This window comes from Leptonychotes weddellii, chromosome 3 (assembly GCF_054177405.1).
Source record: "Leptonychotes weddellii isolate Sample4059 chromosome 3, ASM5417740v2, whole genome shotgun sequence".
NCBI classification, from domain to species: domain Eukaryota; kingdom Metazoa; phylum Chordata; class Mammalia; order Carnivora; family Phocidae; genus Leptonychotes; species Leptonychotes weddellii.
The window spans coordinates 90412275-90430756 of NC_138371.1; positions in this window are offsets into that span (position 1 = coordinate 90412275).

The window sequence follows — 18482 nt, forward strand, 5'->3', positions numbered from 1 at the left end:
TATGGATGTGCCTTGTCACTTAATTTTGTTGTGGGTGCTGGCCATATGATTGTTTTGCTATCCTGACACATATATTTATTTTTGTGCAAATGTTCAGAGACATTCTAAAACTATGTTACTGACATCCTTTCAAAATTCTCCTGCCCAAAGTAACATGAATTAGAAAAAAATAACTCTTTTTTTTTTTTTTTTTTAAGATTTTATTTATTTGACAGAGAGAGACACAGCGAGAGAGGGAACACAAGCAGGGGGAGTGGGAGAGGGAGAAGCAGGCTTCCCGCGGAGCCGGCAGCCCGATGTGCGGCTCGATCCCAGGACGCTGGGACCATAACCTGAGCCGAAGGCAGACGCTTAATGACTGAGCCACCCAGGCGCCCCGAAAAAAATAACTCTTGTAGTGCGACTCTGCTGCTTGATGTCAGTGATGATGTATTGATAGCCCAAACTCCATTTGCTAAAACTAGGGCTAATATTTAACTGATAATTATTACAGTTATAAATAATATCTGTTCATTTGCTCAGGAGAAAGTTCTGACTTCAGTGAGCATGCCTTACTTGTAATTAAATGTTTTAAATATTATCCTGTAAAAGTATTATTCCTGTAAAAATACATTTTTATGTATTTATATATATTTATATTTATGTACTTATATATAAATATATAAAATGTGTATATTTAAAAATATATATATTACACACACACACATTTATTTAGGTAAGTTTAACTCCCAGGAAAGCATGAAAAGAGAGGATAAAAGGATTGGAAGTGGCCTGAACTGTTGCTCTCTGCAAATGAATATTTTCCTCCATTATTAATAAAATGAAATTGTTATTAGAATTTTGCCTCCTTAACAAATTTTTATATGCAAGCAGAAATTGTTCAAAAAAGAAATAGCATTATCCAATCAGACATTATGAAAGAACTACTCAATTTGCAGCATAAATCTTAAGCTGTGAGAGCATATTTCCCCCAGAGCTCAAAAGAAAGCTTAAATATGTAAATACAATCTGTGAGATCCTTGAGTAAAGACATCATCTTTATACATCGTTGAACCCCTGAGATTTAGTAGGAATTGACATTCAGAAGGTACTCCATAAAGATGTTTTGATTTTCTGAAATGAGAGACCTACTTGAATTAGTGAAAACTACATTCAAACACATATACTGAAAATATGATTTATAATTTCATGTGCAGTTGAACATTTAGACGTGGAGTAAAATTTGTGATTTGCAGCAGGATAGCCTTATCCCACCTCTTAAATATGTCATTGAAAATGCAGTTGAGCTCATTGATTGTATGTGAAAAGAGTGGATTCCTTATTTTCCTAGTTTCCAAATGGAACACTTTAGTCTGAAAAATATGACTTATTATGTGAGCAATCTTTCTTTTGAGAAAATAGATCAGTGAAACTACAGAATTTACATAAATAGATGAGGTATCAAAAATAATCATTTAAGTCCAAGTTTTTATAAAGCAAAGATTCATCATTATGAATCTAAAATATTGAAAGAAAAAAATGAGTAAATATCACTAGTAACTTTTAACCGAGGCTGTATCTTATTTATGTTTTATATGTATATTCGTATGTCTAAATTTTAAAATATGTACCAAGTGTGAATGAAAGCAAGCAATTTCCAAGAAAAATACCATGCCTGTAGAGAAACCATTTCAGTCAGATGAAGTAAGAAAAAAATTAAGTTTTTGTATGGGAGAGGGTTTTCTTAAAGGAAAGGATAGAGGTTGAAGACAAAGAAGCAGAAATCAGCCATAGTGAGATTGCATATAAGACATCTCAGAGATTGACTAGACAATCTCTTAAAACTGTTTGATTGATTGGTAAAGAAAGAAAAAGAAAGAAAGAAAGGCAGGCCAAAATCTTTGGTTGATTGTATACCTTTGTATACCCTGACCACCTTTCAGTGTATCTCCCCAAAAAGTTACCTGAAAACAGTCTTTTCCATTCACTTTTATTCCTTAACACAGAAACCATTTCAACTACCACAGATTTATTTTTAACAAATTCAGATGTAATGCTTTGAATTATAAACAGTGACTATATTTAATTATGTTTGCCAAATATTTCCAAATAGATATCTTAGGAGATCAGTTCTATGGAAGAGATTAGAGTTTTACTTTAAACAAATATATGTTTCTGGTAATCTTGGTAAGATTTTTCTCTTTTTTTTTTTTTTAAGAATTTATTTATTTATTTGACAGAGAGAGACACAGCCTGAGAGGGAACACAAGCAGGGGGAGTGGGAGAGGGAGAAGCAGGCTTCCTGCGGAGCAAGGAGCCCCATGTGGGACTCGATCCCAGGACCCTGGGATCATGACCTGAGCTGAAGGCAGACGCTTAACGACTGAGCCACCCAGGCGCCCAAGATTTTTCTCTTAATAAGATTAACTAATTCACTCTGATATTATTTAAACTCTGTATTTTGTATTATAGGGGAGGAAACAAACCTTTTTCCTCTACCCTCTTAGGTTCCCCAGGACCCTGCAAATTAGACTCACAAAAGACAGCTTAACAAGAAAAAAAACCAAGCAATTTATTCATACATGTAGTTCACATATATAAAGGAGAAGCTCAGTGATGAATAACTCGAAGTGGTTAGAACTTGGGATTATATAGCATCTTAACAAAGAACAACAAATTTGTAGACAAACGACAAGACAGAATAAAAGGGTTTATATTTCCAAGTGAGGCAAACCATGGGAAGGTAAATATATAGGGAATCTAATGGGAAATAAGTGTTGTTTTAGTAAGGTTTGTTATGTAGATTCCTCTTGATATCTTTTCTGGGCTGGTAAGATTCACCAGTGATTAAAGCCTAAACCTACTTTTATGCAAATTGAAGATGGAGTAGGGTGGGCAGAGAGCTTTTTTTGCTTCTCAGTTGTCTTCAGCTCAAAATAATTTTTATGCCAAAATCACATATTTGGGGTGACCTATTCTGACCTCCTACAGTTTAAGTGCTTTTGAAAAGAAATCAAGGCCAAAACTGCATCTTTTGCCTATTAATTAATACAAAGACAAATTATTGGCATGGACAATGTGAATTTATGGGCTGGGATGACCAAATAGGACCATGAGTCTGTAGAAACCTTATGGGACCATGTGGGGAAGAGTGTCATGAAAGCTGGATTCCTCTTCCATGTGTATTCTAACCATCTCTGTGATCTTGCCAAGTTATATCAACCAATATTAACATGTTTGCTTTTTGTCCTTGAACTTGTGGTGAATAATGAGTTTATCTTAATAGTTAATTACTTTTTTAGAATTTTTATCTGTATGGTCCAGATGCTGTCTTAGAGTAGAGGGCTCTAAGAAGGTCAATTCACAACTGAAAAAGAGCAGGCAGATTATTCACTTTGGTTTCAGAAATGTTGTAAGTCTCTTCTGGTGAAAATGTCTCTTGCTCATCTGGAATGTTGCTTAAAATTCCTCCCACTGAAACTGTCCCTTTAGGTTAAGTGATTGTCTCTAGAAGGCCAGGAGTGAAATGGAAAACACCATTATAAAGGATAACACATTTACATTAACACAAAATCATTGATATAAAGAGGAGATAGAGTGGGAGCGTGGGGCAAGAGACTGTCAGAAAATTGCAGTAAAATGAGTCTTGTTAGGAAAGAAAGACCCAGCTAGTGTTAGGATGGTAGACTTCATGACAGCAAGAAGAAACAGTGCTTTCAAACAGGAAAAAAGGAAAATCTGGCATTACTCGATGTTCATTTACTAGAGGATGGGGGATACTTAATGAGCATATAGTTGCTCTGGATATCCATGGCTAACAGCCTCATCAGCTACTTTTTCTTTTCCTTGTCTCTCTTTTATAACTGAAGATTCCTCTCTGGCCAGTGTAAAACATGGACTGACTCTTTTACTTCCCTTTTAGTGCCTGAGGTTACTTTGTAAATACTTTATCCACTGAGGACCCAATTCTTTTGTTATAAAGATTTTCCTAGGATTTGCAGTTGCTTCTTTCTATCTCTATCTTATTGGTGTTGAGTAGGGATCGTACACATGATGTCACCATATAAGTTCAGTGATGAATAGCCCAGTACAACAGGTTAGTGATGTGGTAATACGAATTTTAGTAGTAGTAAAAGAGAAAAGGTATAACATACAAAAGACTTAGCACGGTGTCTGGGTCATAATTCTTTACTTTTACAAAGCTGATCCAGGTAGTTGCTTATTTTGAAGTGGTGAAATAAATAGTTTTCTTAAAAGTATTTTGAATTTCTTTAGCCAAAAGCACCCAACTTTGATTTAGGGATTAGGAGGGATTTTGATACATCCATTGATTATCTCTAAGATTTAACACAGAACCAGGAAAATATAAAAGGTCACTGCTTATATGTAGATTGATCAGGCATATTCATAAACATGATAGATTTTTGTATTTTTTTCTGAATAAGATACCAATTTCTGTATTCCTTGATGCATTTTAATTGGTTATATCTTTTGTTAATGTCATATGCTAAATACTCCTAGTGTCATGTGTCCATGGCAAAATCCAAATGTAAACACTTGAACTTAACAAAAACTAGTGAGTTAGGGGATAAAACATAGAAATTAGGTTAAAAATTTAAAAAAAAGAGGATAAAAGCAAATAATAGTCACTGCTAAAATTATTTACATAGTATTTTGAAATCTAAACTATACTTCAAGAAGTTTTTAGCGTTAATGTGTATTTTATTAAACTTCTTGACTCTTTAGATTTGGTAACTAAGACTGTACTGGCTATAGATAAGATCAAAGTTGAGATGAATAAGAAAAGTGATTAACTTCATATCTGGGTCAACTATGGCAGGAAGTCCAAAAGGAGAGATAGTCACAAGTAGGAAAATCTAAGTAGGAAGCCCTTTGGCCTTAGGAGGTACAGGGAGTTCCTATAGGACAGTTAATTTATAATAACTCTTTAAGGGAGATCATATACAGGGCTCCTGGAATACATAAATAAATAAATCATTACACTTGGATGATACCAGTATCTAGTAATAATTTACCATAACATTTATTTAACTATAATATCCCATCTCTCAACCATCCTAAATAAAAACATAAGTTAGTAGTATAAAAGTAATCTCTGAGGGGAATAAATCCATAAAAGTACCCATTATCCAATCATTTCAAATAAAGCAGAAGATTCTAAGGGTGATTTCCAAGGACCATTGAATCTCCAAAAGGGTTCTATTAATAAGACTAAAACAACAGAACTATAGCGGTATTTTTGAGATCTTTTTCCAATGGTTAAGTTCCAGGGTTCTAAGAAATAGGATATACGTACATATATATATATATATATATATATATATTATAGATTTTATTTATTTATCTGACAGAGAGAGACAAAGTGAGAGAAGGAACACAAGCAGGGGGAATGGGAGAGGGGGAAGTAGGCTTCCCGCAAGCAGGGAGCCTGATGCGGGGCTCGATCCCAGGACCCTGGGATCATGACCTGAGCCAAAGGCAGATGCTCAATGACTGAGCCACCCAGGTGCCCCTAAGAAATAGGATATTTTTAAAGACTAGCAGAACAGAGATATTTTTTCTTTTCGAAGAGTAAAGAAAAAATTATGCTTTTGGGTTTTGGGTTAAAGAAAAAGGAATTCAAAAAATGCCATCATGATATCCTCATATGAAATACTTGGTAGATAGAACTCAAATTAATACTAATGATCTAAATTTCATGATCTGTCTCTAAACTGTTAGCATACAACCTCTGAAATCTCTTAACTTGCTATTTCTTGAAATTTCCCCTTACCTTAATAAATATCCACCAGGTGGATCCTACAGGAGTAACCAAGAAGTATCCTACAGGTTTTCCTTTCTAATTCCGGTTTTCTCCTGTTAATGCTCTTGACTCAGGAAACAACCAGAGGTTGCTTCATTGCTCTCACTGCCGTTTTTGTTCCTTAAAAGATAAGTGATGACCACCAGTTGTGTTCCCTCCCAGTTACCAAAGTTGCCAAATTTTTTCTGTAAGTGTAGAGTTTCCAGTCACATTTTATCATCTAATCCTCAGTACTCACTCCCAGTTTACACACACACGCACACACACACATACAGCCATACCCATACACACACACTGAAATGGTTTTATCAATGTCAAGAGTTTCTGTTATTTTAGATTTCTGACCCCTCAGGTTATAGTCATCTGAATCCATTCCAAGAGATCTGGTAAGGAACCGATGTCATTCTATTGACTGGTTTTTCCAGAATCAGATTCCCTATTAACTTCCTTATTTGTTCCTCTAAAGTGAAAGCCTTCATGACAATGTCTTTCAAAAATTTCCAGTATTTTATAAGTAGGCAAAATTTGAATCTTAGCATTGGCACAGCTTGGAGACCATACTACAAAAATAACTATAGTTGAATATCAATTTGTTAGAATATTTCAGTTGCGTGAAACATAGAAACTATTTAAGTAGGCATAAGGAGAAAATAAATGCTTTATAATTCTAATGTACAGAGATTCAAGCAAAGTCATCAGGTCCCATCTCTTTATAGGTTAGACTTTTTATTTTCTCTGCTGGCTTCATTCTTTAACAGCCTCTCTCAACATTGTGAGCCCCACCTATGTCAAGGTGAGTTTCCTATCAACTGAGTTTCAGTGAGGATAGAATTCTCTTTCTTTAATAGTTCCAAACAAAGGCTTGAGAAGGAATACCATTAGCTTTTTGAGTTACGTGGCCATCCATGGATTAATTGTTGTGGTCAGAGAAGTGATATGCCCTGAATGAGTAGGCCTGGCTCTCCTTAAATCAGTAGTTGAGGTCAGACCTACATGGCCACATGAGCTGAGAGGAAGAAAGTTTCCTTTTAGAAAACCAAGGCACACATACCAAAAGAAATGGTAAAAGATGGTAGGTATCTATGTCTACCAGTGTTGATAAAAATCCTCTTGGTGCAGTATCTTTATCAGTCCAGGAATTTTCTTACTAAAAGTTAATTTTCTTGTTGAAAAATAAGAAAAGAAAGAAAAACAAGTTCAAATTTCTACTTTATAAGATTTTCTTAATTCGTATCCCTGGGACTTAGACTTTATCCTGTCCTTTGCAATGCTTTTGAGAAGGCATAAGCATGATTTTAATAAACACATTTTCATCTTTCCCAGCATTTGGCCTTGTGACTTTGTATCAGCAGTGTAAATGTTATAGGAATTGGATTGACCATTTGCAAAGAGAAAAAACCTGGAAATGTATGTTGGTGGAGGATCAATTCTAGAAATAAACAGAATATAACCCCAGCATGTTAACCTTAATATCTAGGCAAATATCACACATGCTGACAGTATATCATAAATAGACGTCTCTTCCTCATAGGAACCCTATTCCAGATTTAGATATGGGGGAGTTCCCATGTTACCCTCATTGTCCTAAGTAGAAAATTGTTGGGGAAATCCATTTTTCCAGTTTTATAGAATATGAAATCTTGGTAAGGTTTGGAGATTTCTTTGTCTCCTTTCTTGATGTCAGTCTACCTAAAGCATAAGGTGTAGAGGTAGCAAGTATAGGCTTGTGAGGACAATCTAAAAGCTAGTTCCAGATCTCCTGTGGTCTATGCATGTATCTGTGTATAAGTAACTTTAACAATTGGTATTTCAGTCTTCGTATTAAAAGACATTAGGAACTCCCCTATCTCTCTGACATGATTCATTAAGGATAGACTATTGCTGTGATTACTCATTGAAAAATTATAAAGTGTTAAAAAATGCAAAGTAGCCCCTTATCACTCTTGCTATTATTTTATCACCTCCAAGTTTACTGCCATCTTTATATATGGTAATACATAGCTGTTTCCTACAATCTTAATAGTCATAAATTTCACTCCACAGCCTCTAAAAGAATGCTGGTAATCCCTAAGTTTCTATCTTCAGCCAAAATTCTCTTCTGATTACTAGATACATACAGCCAGCCGCTGATTTAGCAAATACACTGAGATATCTGATGGGCCTCTCATACTTAGCATACCCAAAGTGAAATGTGATGCTCCTCCTCCTATCCTTTCTGCCCCTGTCTTCTCTCATGCAGTAAAGTAAATTGCAAATCACCAGTTGTTTGGGTCAAAAATCTGTTATTCATCTTTTAATTTTCTCTTTATCTGTCTCATTCAATTCATCAGCAATATCCCAAAATATATCTACCATCACCTTCACTTTTAACCACTTTAAGAAGGCCTTCCTTAGTCCACTCTCTCTTTCCCTATAGGCCGCATCTAAGGAAAGCAGGCTTGCTGGTTCATTTTGTATTGATCGTCATATCTTGCATCACGTGATACTAACCCTAAATCAGCTATTTTGATAGTTGGGCCAGGAATTAAATTAAGAGGTGGTCTTAAAGTTTCTGCTGGACAAAACTACTCTATATTTGATCATGACAGGCTAAACTAACATAATCAAGAATTAGTGTTACTGTGAAAGCATCAGCTAACAACAGGATACAGTGGCAACAGAATCTGAGCAAGTCTATAGGAAGAAAAGGAAATAAAAACCTATGGACCTGGAAAAGTGCACGTATGTGTGTGTGTCTAGGGGGGTGTGTGTGTGTGTGTGTGTGTGTGTGTGTGTGAAGTATGTAAGTATATGCAACTGTCGAGAGGGAAAAAGGAAATAAATTTAGACATTGCATCCCCGGGATAGAGGACTGCTAGGGATAGTAATTGTGACCTGAATGAGTTTCCAGTTCAAGAGTCTTGCTTATACAGCTTTTGAAACTTTTTTTTTCTTAAAATTAACCACCATTAACAGGCAACCAAAGCCAGTCCATGTTCCTTGTAGTATGAAAAAATAAAATGCCATCTAAAATAGTTATTGCGAGTTAACTTGTAAGTAATCGATCCTCATAAAGGCTTGGAGGTTATGGAACTGGCAGTGGTACAAGGCTGAAGGTAGCATGTAGTAGCTAATGATTTGTCTGTGAAGTTGATGATTAAGCTGTTATATAAAATATTTCTCTACCAAAAGACTAAAAGAGCTCTGGCTGCAGCTTTGGAATACTTCAATGTGTTAAGTGATGTAGGCACAGTAGATGGAAAAGTTTACTTCTCATACCTCAAAATGACTACGGTAGAAAAAAACACAAGACAAAGGGGAAAAAAGACAGTGTTATCAGATGAACATTTTAAGGTATATTTTCTCCCTGTAACTGATGCTCTGAGATAACTTAAAACTAGCCCTTGAATATGTGTGGTGCATTTTAAAGAAATGAGGTCTAAAGATAATAGGATTTCATGGTCAAGATCAGGACCTTAGTAGTCAAAGGTCTGGCACCCAGGAGTTTGAATGTGATTATTTAGGAAGAATTGAAAGTGTCTGGGGTGTTGGAGATTCCCAACACTTAAAAACCATACAAATCTGTTCTTGCTTTATCTCTACAGTAGAGCAAATGCTATCAGAATGCCCTGTGGACCTGAGAAAAATGTCAAAAAGTCAGATTAACAAAGAAGGAAATGGATTATGAGGGAATTTTTATAGAATCTTCTAAAAGAAACCAAGAAAGAATGAATAAATATGAATTTTAAGGGCTCCTGACGAGAAAGCTTATCAGATAGGTAATTATACTGAGATGATTGGTTCCTTGTTTGTTTGTGGAGGTGCATGGGGAGATTACACACTGTGTGTTAGTATGAGCCATATTTGGTAGCTTTTGTAACTTTTTGGGTTCACTGATACAAACTTAAACCCAGCAGTGGCCTGTGCTGCTCAATACTGAAGAAATAATAAAAGACCACCAACTATGGGATGAAAAAGTGGAATTGCCATTTATCACATGTATCTGGCTGACTCACTCCTGCTTTAAAATCCCTTCCAGGATGCAAAATAATATTTTTGCACTGCCAGTCATTTAAAAGAAAACCTTCAGAGGTTAAAATAGCCCTTGCCTGATATTCCTACCTGAGCCCAAAAAATGCTAATGAGAAAGGGAAACTGAAATAGTCCTATTGACCATAGCAGGAATGGGAGGCTACCAGGCATAAGTTTAGTTAGGATTGAATATTTCGTGCAGCTAAAAAACATTAATCATGAAATCCCATAGGCTTAACACAGCAAAGGTTTATTTCTCACTCAGGCAGTGTTAGGGAAAACAGGCTGAAAAGGTATGCAAGGATTTTTACCAATAAAACCAGTAGGTGGCCGAGGTTGCTTTCCCTCCCAGCCTATTGAGTAGGACTACCATATGACTGTGCAAATCTTAAGGAAGCTGGAAAATTTCTGTCAGAATACAGGTGAACATTATTGTTTCTGTCATAGTCAGCCATCCTGGTCTCAAGCTCTCCCCTTACTCCCTTTTCCAGAGGGAGACAACCCCTACATTTCTTGAGTATGCAGCTCAAAGTTTAGGATACCTAGGTAATGTACGGTGCTCTCTACATTGACCTTACAGTTGGTTCCTCTTGGTCTCAAGACCAAATAACTTAAAAAGACATGTTATCCCACCACATCCAATATGCAGTGGTAAATAGGATTGATGTAGCTAAAATAAATATTTCATTTCAAGACAGAGAAGAATTATATAAATACTCTGAAAACCCACTGGGCAGACATTGTGTGAGTCCCCACCCCAAACAAGGAAACTGTTGATTGGGCCCAAATTTCTCACCCTGAGAATTGTTCCACTGTCCAACACCTCCAAGATTCTTTTCTCTCTCTAATAGTCTTCCTTCTCTGTTATCCATCTTGGGCATATCTAAGGCTGGGAAATAACCTCTTTTTGGGTGCTGTGTAGCTTTCTCAACCCACTTTTTCTATAAAAGGTTAGTGTCCCAATGCTCTTTAAGTTATAGTCTCTTTCAGTCTGGATTCTAAAACTTGGTGACTATGCTTCTAATGAACTGTATTTCATCCATATCACGTGACAGTAATCCTGCCCACAGTTCTATTTCAAATATACTTTTCATGCTGGACATAATTCCTTGCTCTATATTACCCTCTCCCTCTTCCTTACCACTCACCCTCTCACACACTTAATGGATTTAAAGATGGGTACTTTGAGTTTATGTGATGAGTTAAAAGAGCCAGTCATTATTATAAGTTTCCCTACTAATTATTTCATAAACGGAGAGGATTTACTGGGTGCTGCACCTTAGTCTAATCTTCCTCAGAGGCAATCCAATCAATTAAAAGGTTTTGCTAGATATCTGTTAAATTCTCTCAATCTAGTATTTGACTCTCAGCTTATGACCAGAGATCAAGAGTAGCATGCTCCACCAACGAAGCCAGCCAGGTGCCCCTTGATTGTGTGCACTTGAAAGTTGGCTTTTCTACACTGCAGCTACTTCCTCAATTTCTGAGATTTCTCCATTCCCTTCATTTCTGCTCACAAAGCCAATAGTCCTTCCTTGAGTTCAGCTCTTTCCTTCAGTGCCTTCCTGATGCATCTGAAAACAAGCGAAACCTACCACTAATGTACTTTACCGAGCTCTTTGTGCAGAGCTAAAAGTTCATAATACAGGAATTGTTTTCCAGGTTTCCACAGATAAGAGTATTGCCTAGTATTTTGCCATTTTATTATGTGGGTCACTACCTTTTTGGACTTACAGTTTATTCTCCCTCACTCTCAACATTGAAGCTTAACTATTAAACTAAAGCCATGAATTTTAGGCCTTTGTTCGTTTCAACAAGTTCTTCCTTTTCTCTTTCTCTCTCTCTCTTTTTTGTTTTTAATAACCAATAGGAAAGGCTATGCTGTGATAACAATAACCCCCAAATAATTTTACAAACAACCTGGCAGATGACATTTAATGGTTTTCAAGACGAACTATTTCTTGATTATGCTATGCTCCATTATCTTGTGCCTCCATTATTGAAACACACACACACCCATGGGGAAAAAAAAATGACCTTTTGGTTGTTATAAAAAGAGAGACTAGAGAACCATGCATGTTTGTCTGTAGGTATATTTTTACTGATTTGGCTATATATTTTGCTTTTCTACACAAGCCAATGGCCAAGTCTCATGGCTCTGCAAAATATTTTAAAACTTAGGGTTGCAAATGGATATTTGCATTACAGTCTCTCCCACAGCAGACTCGTATGGCACCTGTTAAGTGTTAGAAGTGGTCATGGTCAATGGCTAGGAGACTTCAAGTCTCTTTTAATAACTAGACAAAGTATACTAGATGAACTATATCCAGAGCTCAAGACTAGAATGGGCTTGCTATAGGGAATTCTTGAAAGATAATTAAGAAAGGAAATCCTCTCATTTGGAATACTATTAGTACATTACCACCATAAAATAATCATAGCCCTTTGGACAGAGAGTAGTTCAGAGCAAAAAGATAGACATTAGTAGGTGGATCATTCAGCTAAAAAAAGGCTTTGTGAAATAGTTCTACCCAGCAGGCCCCTCAGTATTCTGTTGTGATAAGTCAGGAAAATCTTATTCCTTCTCAGGAGTTCTGAATATGAGATAGAGAGTCAGTCACCAGGAGACATAGAAGCAAAGATAGATAGATGATAGATAGATAGATAGATAGAGATAGATAGATAGATGATAGATAAAAAAGGGTGACTTAGTGAGCTGATGGCAAAGCCCTACGGTAAGGAATAAATATTTGCATTTTCAGTACATTAAAAAACAACAAGGTCACTGGAGCTTTGTATCCTGAGATGTATCTTATAATAAATGTCCATTTACTGAGGTAGAGTGTCTTTATTCCTTGCAACTTGAACTATCCTGACTCATGTAAAAAGTGAATATGTGCATGTTATGGACTGAATTGTGTCCCTTCAAAATTCATACATTAAAGTGCTAATCCCAATTGTGACGGTATTTGAAAATAGGGCCAATAAGGAGGTAATTAAAGTCATAAGGTTGGGGCCCCACTCCAGTAGGATGGGTATCCTTATTAGATGAGGAAGAGACACGAGAGGTCTCTCTTTTTCTTTCTGAATGCACAGAAAAGAAAGGCAATGTGAAGACACAGCAAGACCTTGGCTATCTGCAAAACAGGAAAGGAAGCCTAAGATGGAGCCTTGATCTTCGACTTCTACCGCCAAAACTGTGAGAAAGTAAGTGTATGCTGTTTAAACCATTCAGTCTGTGCTATCTTTTTATAACAACCCAAGCAGATTATTATTATAATAACTAATGTGTCTTGTTATCAGCACACTGTGCTTATTGTTTCTTCTTTTCTTTTGTCTTAAAAATCTCTTTCCACAATTTTTTTTTGTTTCACAAATTATCTATTTTTTGCTTTGATTTTGCAGCTTATGGTAGTATAATGGTTAGAAGATCAACAAAGGCAACCCATGGGCTTTACAAGTTAAAACACTAAGCAAATGTGAACGTTATTAGTATTTTAATAGTCCTCATGGGTGCTGATGTGGAAAATTGAGGTAATTACATGGACCAGCGGCCCTTGTTATTTACAACATATATAATAATATTTTGTTCACTGCTTCACTCTTTGGAAAGCTTTTGTCTAAAACAATGTATTTTTTTTCAAATAGTAAACTTTTTTCTTCTATTTTAATCATATTTACTAAATTTATACAACAAATTATGAACACTTATACCATAATGCCATACGCAGAACTAGGTTCTGAGGAGTCATCTTCAGCATCATTCAGGCACACATCCCTGCCCTCATGGAGCTTGGTAAGAAGAGAGAGGCAATAAATATTATAAATCAGCTAAATATCTAACATGTGATATGATGATCTGCACTGTCATGTTGGAAGGGAGGTTTGGGTGGGAGGAATTCAAATTTAACTGAAGGTGGTACTCGGGTCAAAAACCTGAAGCAGATTAAGAAACACTCATGCCCATATCTGGAGGGAAGATCATTTAAGGCAGAAGGGACAATACACACAAAGACCTGAACTGAGCATGTTGGGCTTGTTTAAGAAGTAGCAAGGATTCAACATGGCTGGAAGACTGTGATGAGGGGAAAGCAGCAAGAGATGAGATCAGAAAGGTAATCAGGTGGGTCCTTGTCCATTGAACAACTTGGCTTTTGCCCTCAGAGAAATGGAAACAACTGAAGGGTTGAGTAAAGCAGCGGCATGCCCTGATTTTTTTTTTTTTTTTTTTTTAGGATTGGGGGAGCAATAGAGGGAGAGAGAGAATCTTAAGCAGGTTCCATGCCCAGTGTGGAGCCCTATGGAGGGCTCCATCTCACAACCCTGAGATCACGACCTGAGCTGAAATCAAGAGTCGAATGCTTAACTGACTGAGCCACCCAGGCGCCCCTGCCCTGATTTATATTTTAAAAAGATAATTCTGGCTACTGCATTGAAAAAAGGCAAGGGAATAGACATGAGACCAGTTAGGAGGCTACCTCAGTAGCTGGGGAGGGATGGTAGTGACTTGCATCAGGTGCATTTCGGTGGAGGAATTGAGAAGGTGACTAATTCTGGACATATTCTGAACATAAATCCTTAGGACATTCTCACATACTATATGTGAAGTATGACAGAAAAGAGTGAAGGGTAACTCTAAAATTACTGATCAGAACATGTCATTCATTAACTGAGATGGATTAGGTGGGAGGCAACACACGTATTAGAGAATTAACAGTTAGGACAATTAACAGTTGTTAATTGTTGACAATGTTAAGTTTCAAATATTGAATATGTCTTTATGTAAGCTGTTAGGTGCGTAGTTATCTGTTTGATTCTGGAATTGAGGGGACTGGAACAGAAACATTTAAGAGTTGTCAGTGAATAGATGATAGTTAAAGCCACTGCATAAGATGATGCCACAGAGGAAGGATATGTTAGATAGGTAAGATAAAAACCTCCAGGGTCGGACTGTGTGACACAATTGGAGATTCTGGTAGATGCAGCAACTTTTATGAAACTGTTATCAAGTCTCTATTTCAATTTTTCTTGATTCTGCTCATATATTAAATCCAAATTGCTTTATAGAATAATGGACATTTAGTTCCTAACATATAAAATAAGCCTTTAGTGCATCAAAAAATGTGTGCTTTAAGGCTGAGTCAGTTGTGGTATATCTGCCTTTTAGGTCTTGGTGAATTTTTATATCCTTAAGTTTACTGATTTTATGAACTTTCTGAATTATGTTTGCTTTCACTTTTTCAACCTTGTCATTTTAGATTGTGGAATCTAATTTGTTAATATTTCTGAATATCATTTTGGGATAAACCACGATGACTGAAGTTTTCAGGAAGCTTACAACTTAGTTGGCAATGAACAAAGACATATAAATAAATAATTTCAGATATGTTGTATGTTAAAAAGAAAATACAAAAGGGTAAAGGGATTGGGAGTGAGCAGTGGGTGACAGGCAATCCATTTCATGTTAGCGATCAGGAAAAGCCTCTCTATGAAGATATTTGAACAATGAGCTGAATGAAAAAGATCCAGTGTGCACATATGCACAGACACACATACACAAGTAATAGCGAAGATTGTTACAGAGAAAAGGAAGAGCAATTGTAATAAATGTATAAGTATTCATTCATTTAGCAAACATTTACATAATAACTGCTAGATGCTACAATTTAAATAATATAGTCCCAATTCTTGAAAATCTTATTGTCTGCTGGTCTAATGAGCACTCTTATCAAGCTTTACCATTCAATATCAACAACTAATTACCAGAACACATGGAGGTGTGAGTTGAGTTTTTCTTCATTAAAAACAAGTGTCATGTTCCTTGGGAATAGCTAGACCATTGACTCAGGTCTACTCCTATTTTCTTTTTGCCTTTCTGTTGTTTTCCTTATTTATATGCATTTACGCGAAGAGCTACACATTCTTTGTGAAATCTTTTCTGTGTCCAGGTACTTCGCCGATAGGACATTGATGCTCTTTGCCCTTCATTTTATACCCCTTCTACCTGCTGCATACTTTGAACCTCACACATTTTCTGCACTGTCAATATACTCCTTTCTGTATACTTTAGTAATTTCGTGCAGAATGTGTAATTCACTACCTTGTCTTTTCCTCAGTGTTATCATCTATTCCTACGTACTGTCCCTATTTCTTAAACTTTTAGTCTTAAAATAGTTTTAGGTTGACAGAAAAGTTATGAAGATAGTACAGAGTACTCATATACCCCCTACCCAGATTCCTCTGTGATTAATATCTTGCATTAGTATGGTACATTTGCAACAGTTAATGAACCAATACTTATACATTGTTGTTCACTGAAGTCCATACTTTATTTAGATTTCCTTAATTTTTACCTAATATCCTTTTTGTCTTCCAGGGTCCCTTCCAGTATATCACATTACTTTTAGTTGTCCTGTCTCCTTTGTCTCCCCTTGGCTGTGACAGTTGCTTTGTCTTCCTTTGTTTTTGATGACCTTGACAATATTGAAAAGTCCTGGTGGGTATTTTGTAGAATGTTCCCCAACTTGAGTTTGTCTGATGTTTTTCTCATGATTAGGTTGGGTCTGAGTTTTGGGAGGAAGATCACAGAGGTAAGATGCCATTCTCATTACACCAAGGAGGACATACAACTAACATGACTTATCGATGCTGATGTTGACCTTGATGGGCTGGCTGAGGTAGTGTTTGTCTGGTTTCTTCTTCTCCACTTAATGTACATGGTGTAATGAAATTTCTGTGCACACAGCCCACACTTAATGAGTAGAGAATTGTGTTCCACCTCTTTAAAGGCAAAGTATCTACCTAAATTATTTGGAATATCTCTACACAGCAGATTTGTCTCTCTCTTTTCTTTTCTTTCTTTCATTTATTATCTTATTTATTTAACTATTTATGTCAGTATACATCAATGGATATTTATTTTGTGGCTCAGATTATTTTGTTTTACTCTCTTGTCCCACCTCAAAAGCAAGGAAGACCTTTTGCCTTTTATTTCCCTTTCTAAATTGCCTTTTCTTTGTCAGAGAATGCCAACACACTCTTCTCGGGGCTTACTTTGGACTTTGGGCTAAGGAGTTGTTCTTGTCATTTATTGCCGGTATTTTCTTTGGGAGCCAAAAGGAGCCCAACTTTTTCTGACACACAGACAGCAGTAGCTTTTCATCATCTCATTGGCTCAGGAGAAGTAAATAGCTGAATTAGGAGACAAAAGGAAAGCAAACAGCACTGAAGTCCCACGCCTGATAGTTCCTTATTATCCAGCCTCCTGGATGGGCCAACTTTTCTACTCTTTAATTTCACTTTCCCTTTTATTCATTTTTTAAAAATATCTTTGCTTACTCTCTAACCCCTTGAAATCTGGTTTCAATTCTGCCTTTTACTAGAACTGACTCTAAAAGTGTAAATGTTTTTCAACTGCCATATTGGCAGACATTCAACATTTTAACAATATACTCCATACATAATAATTTAAGTTCTTGGTGGGTTTTGTTTTTATTGGGCAGCCACTGTTTTCTTCACCAGAAATACTGGTTATAAATGTATAAATGGGCTCTTCTGTGAATCTTCTGACCCCACATATAGTTCTCCTTGTCACCATTGTGTATCAGAACAAAATGGTCCTCTTGGTAAAATCAAGATCAATATCCTGGCCAGTACTGTGGCCCCCTTTCTCTGAATTTTAGTCCAGTTGCATTAAGATTCCAGGACAGGGGCATTATCAGCTTCAAATTTAATGGGAATTTTTCTTAATAATTCCAGCACTAGTCAAAAGTCTGCAATGTTACAAATTTGCCAGTGAAATACACTTCTAATTATTAACTCTCAGGAAATTTTATCTGAATCTATTTCATAATTTCTAGTGTTTTATTGTATATTTTAGACCTCTAAGCATGCCTCTTCTTTCCTTCGTTGTTAAGAAATTAAGACAGATTCCATATTTTAATTGACGTAGATGTTTTTCATGATACAGGGAATGACGTACACCATTTTAATAGAACACTGAAATAAGCTGATTCTAGTTATCACATTTGCTATATTGTTAATAGTTGTTTTAAGAAATTTTCTTTCCTGAGGTACCTGGGTGGCTCAGTCGGTTAAGCACCTAACTTTTGATTTTGGCTCAGGTCATGATCAGGGTTGTGAGATCGAGCCATGAGTCTGGCTCCACACTCAAGGGGGAATCTTCTGGAGATTCTCTATCTTCCTCTTGCTTTGCCCATCCCCCTACCCATGTGCCCAATTGTGACTGCTCTCTCTTAAAATGAATAAATAAAATGGCTAAAAATTTTTTTTTTTTCTTTCCTTTCTTCATCCCTTTGTTTTCAGGCAAGAAACCATTAGGTAATTTATACAAGTTCTGCCCTCAAGGAGGTGGATCATAGCTCCCCACTTTTTTTTTTATTGTTATTGTTATTGTTATTTTTTAATTGTTACTGTTATTTTTTTGTATTGTTATTTTTTAATTTTTAATTTTTTATTGTTATGTTAATCCCCATACATTACATCATTAGTTTTAGATGTAGTGTTCCATGATTCATTGTTTGTGCATAACACCCAGTGCTCCATGCAGAATGTGCCCTCTTTAATACCCATCACCAGGCTAACCCATCCTCCCACCCCCCTCCCCTCTAGAACCCTCAGTTTGTTTTTCAGAGTCCATCGTCTCTCA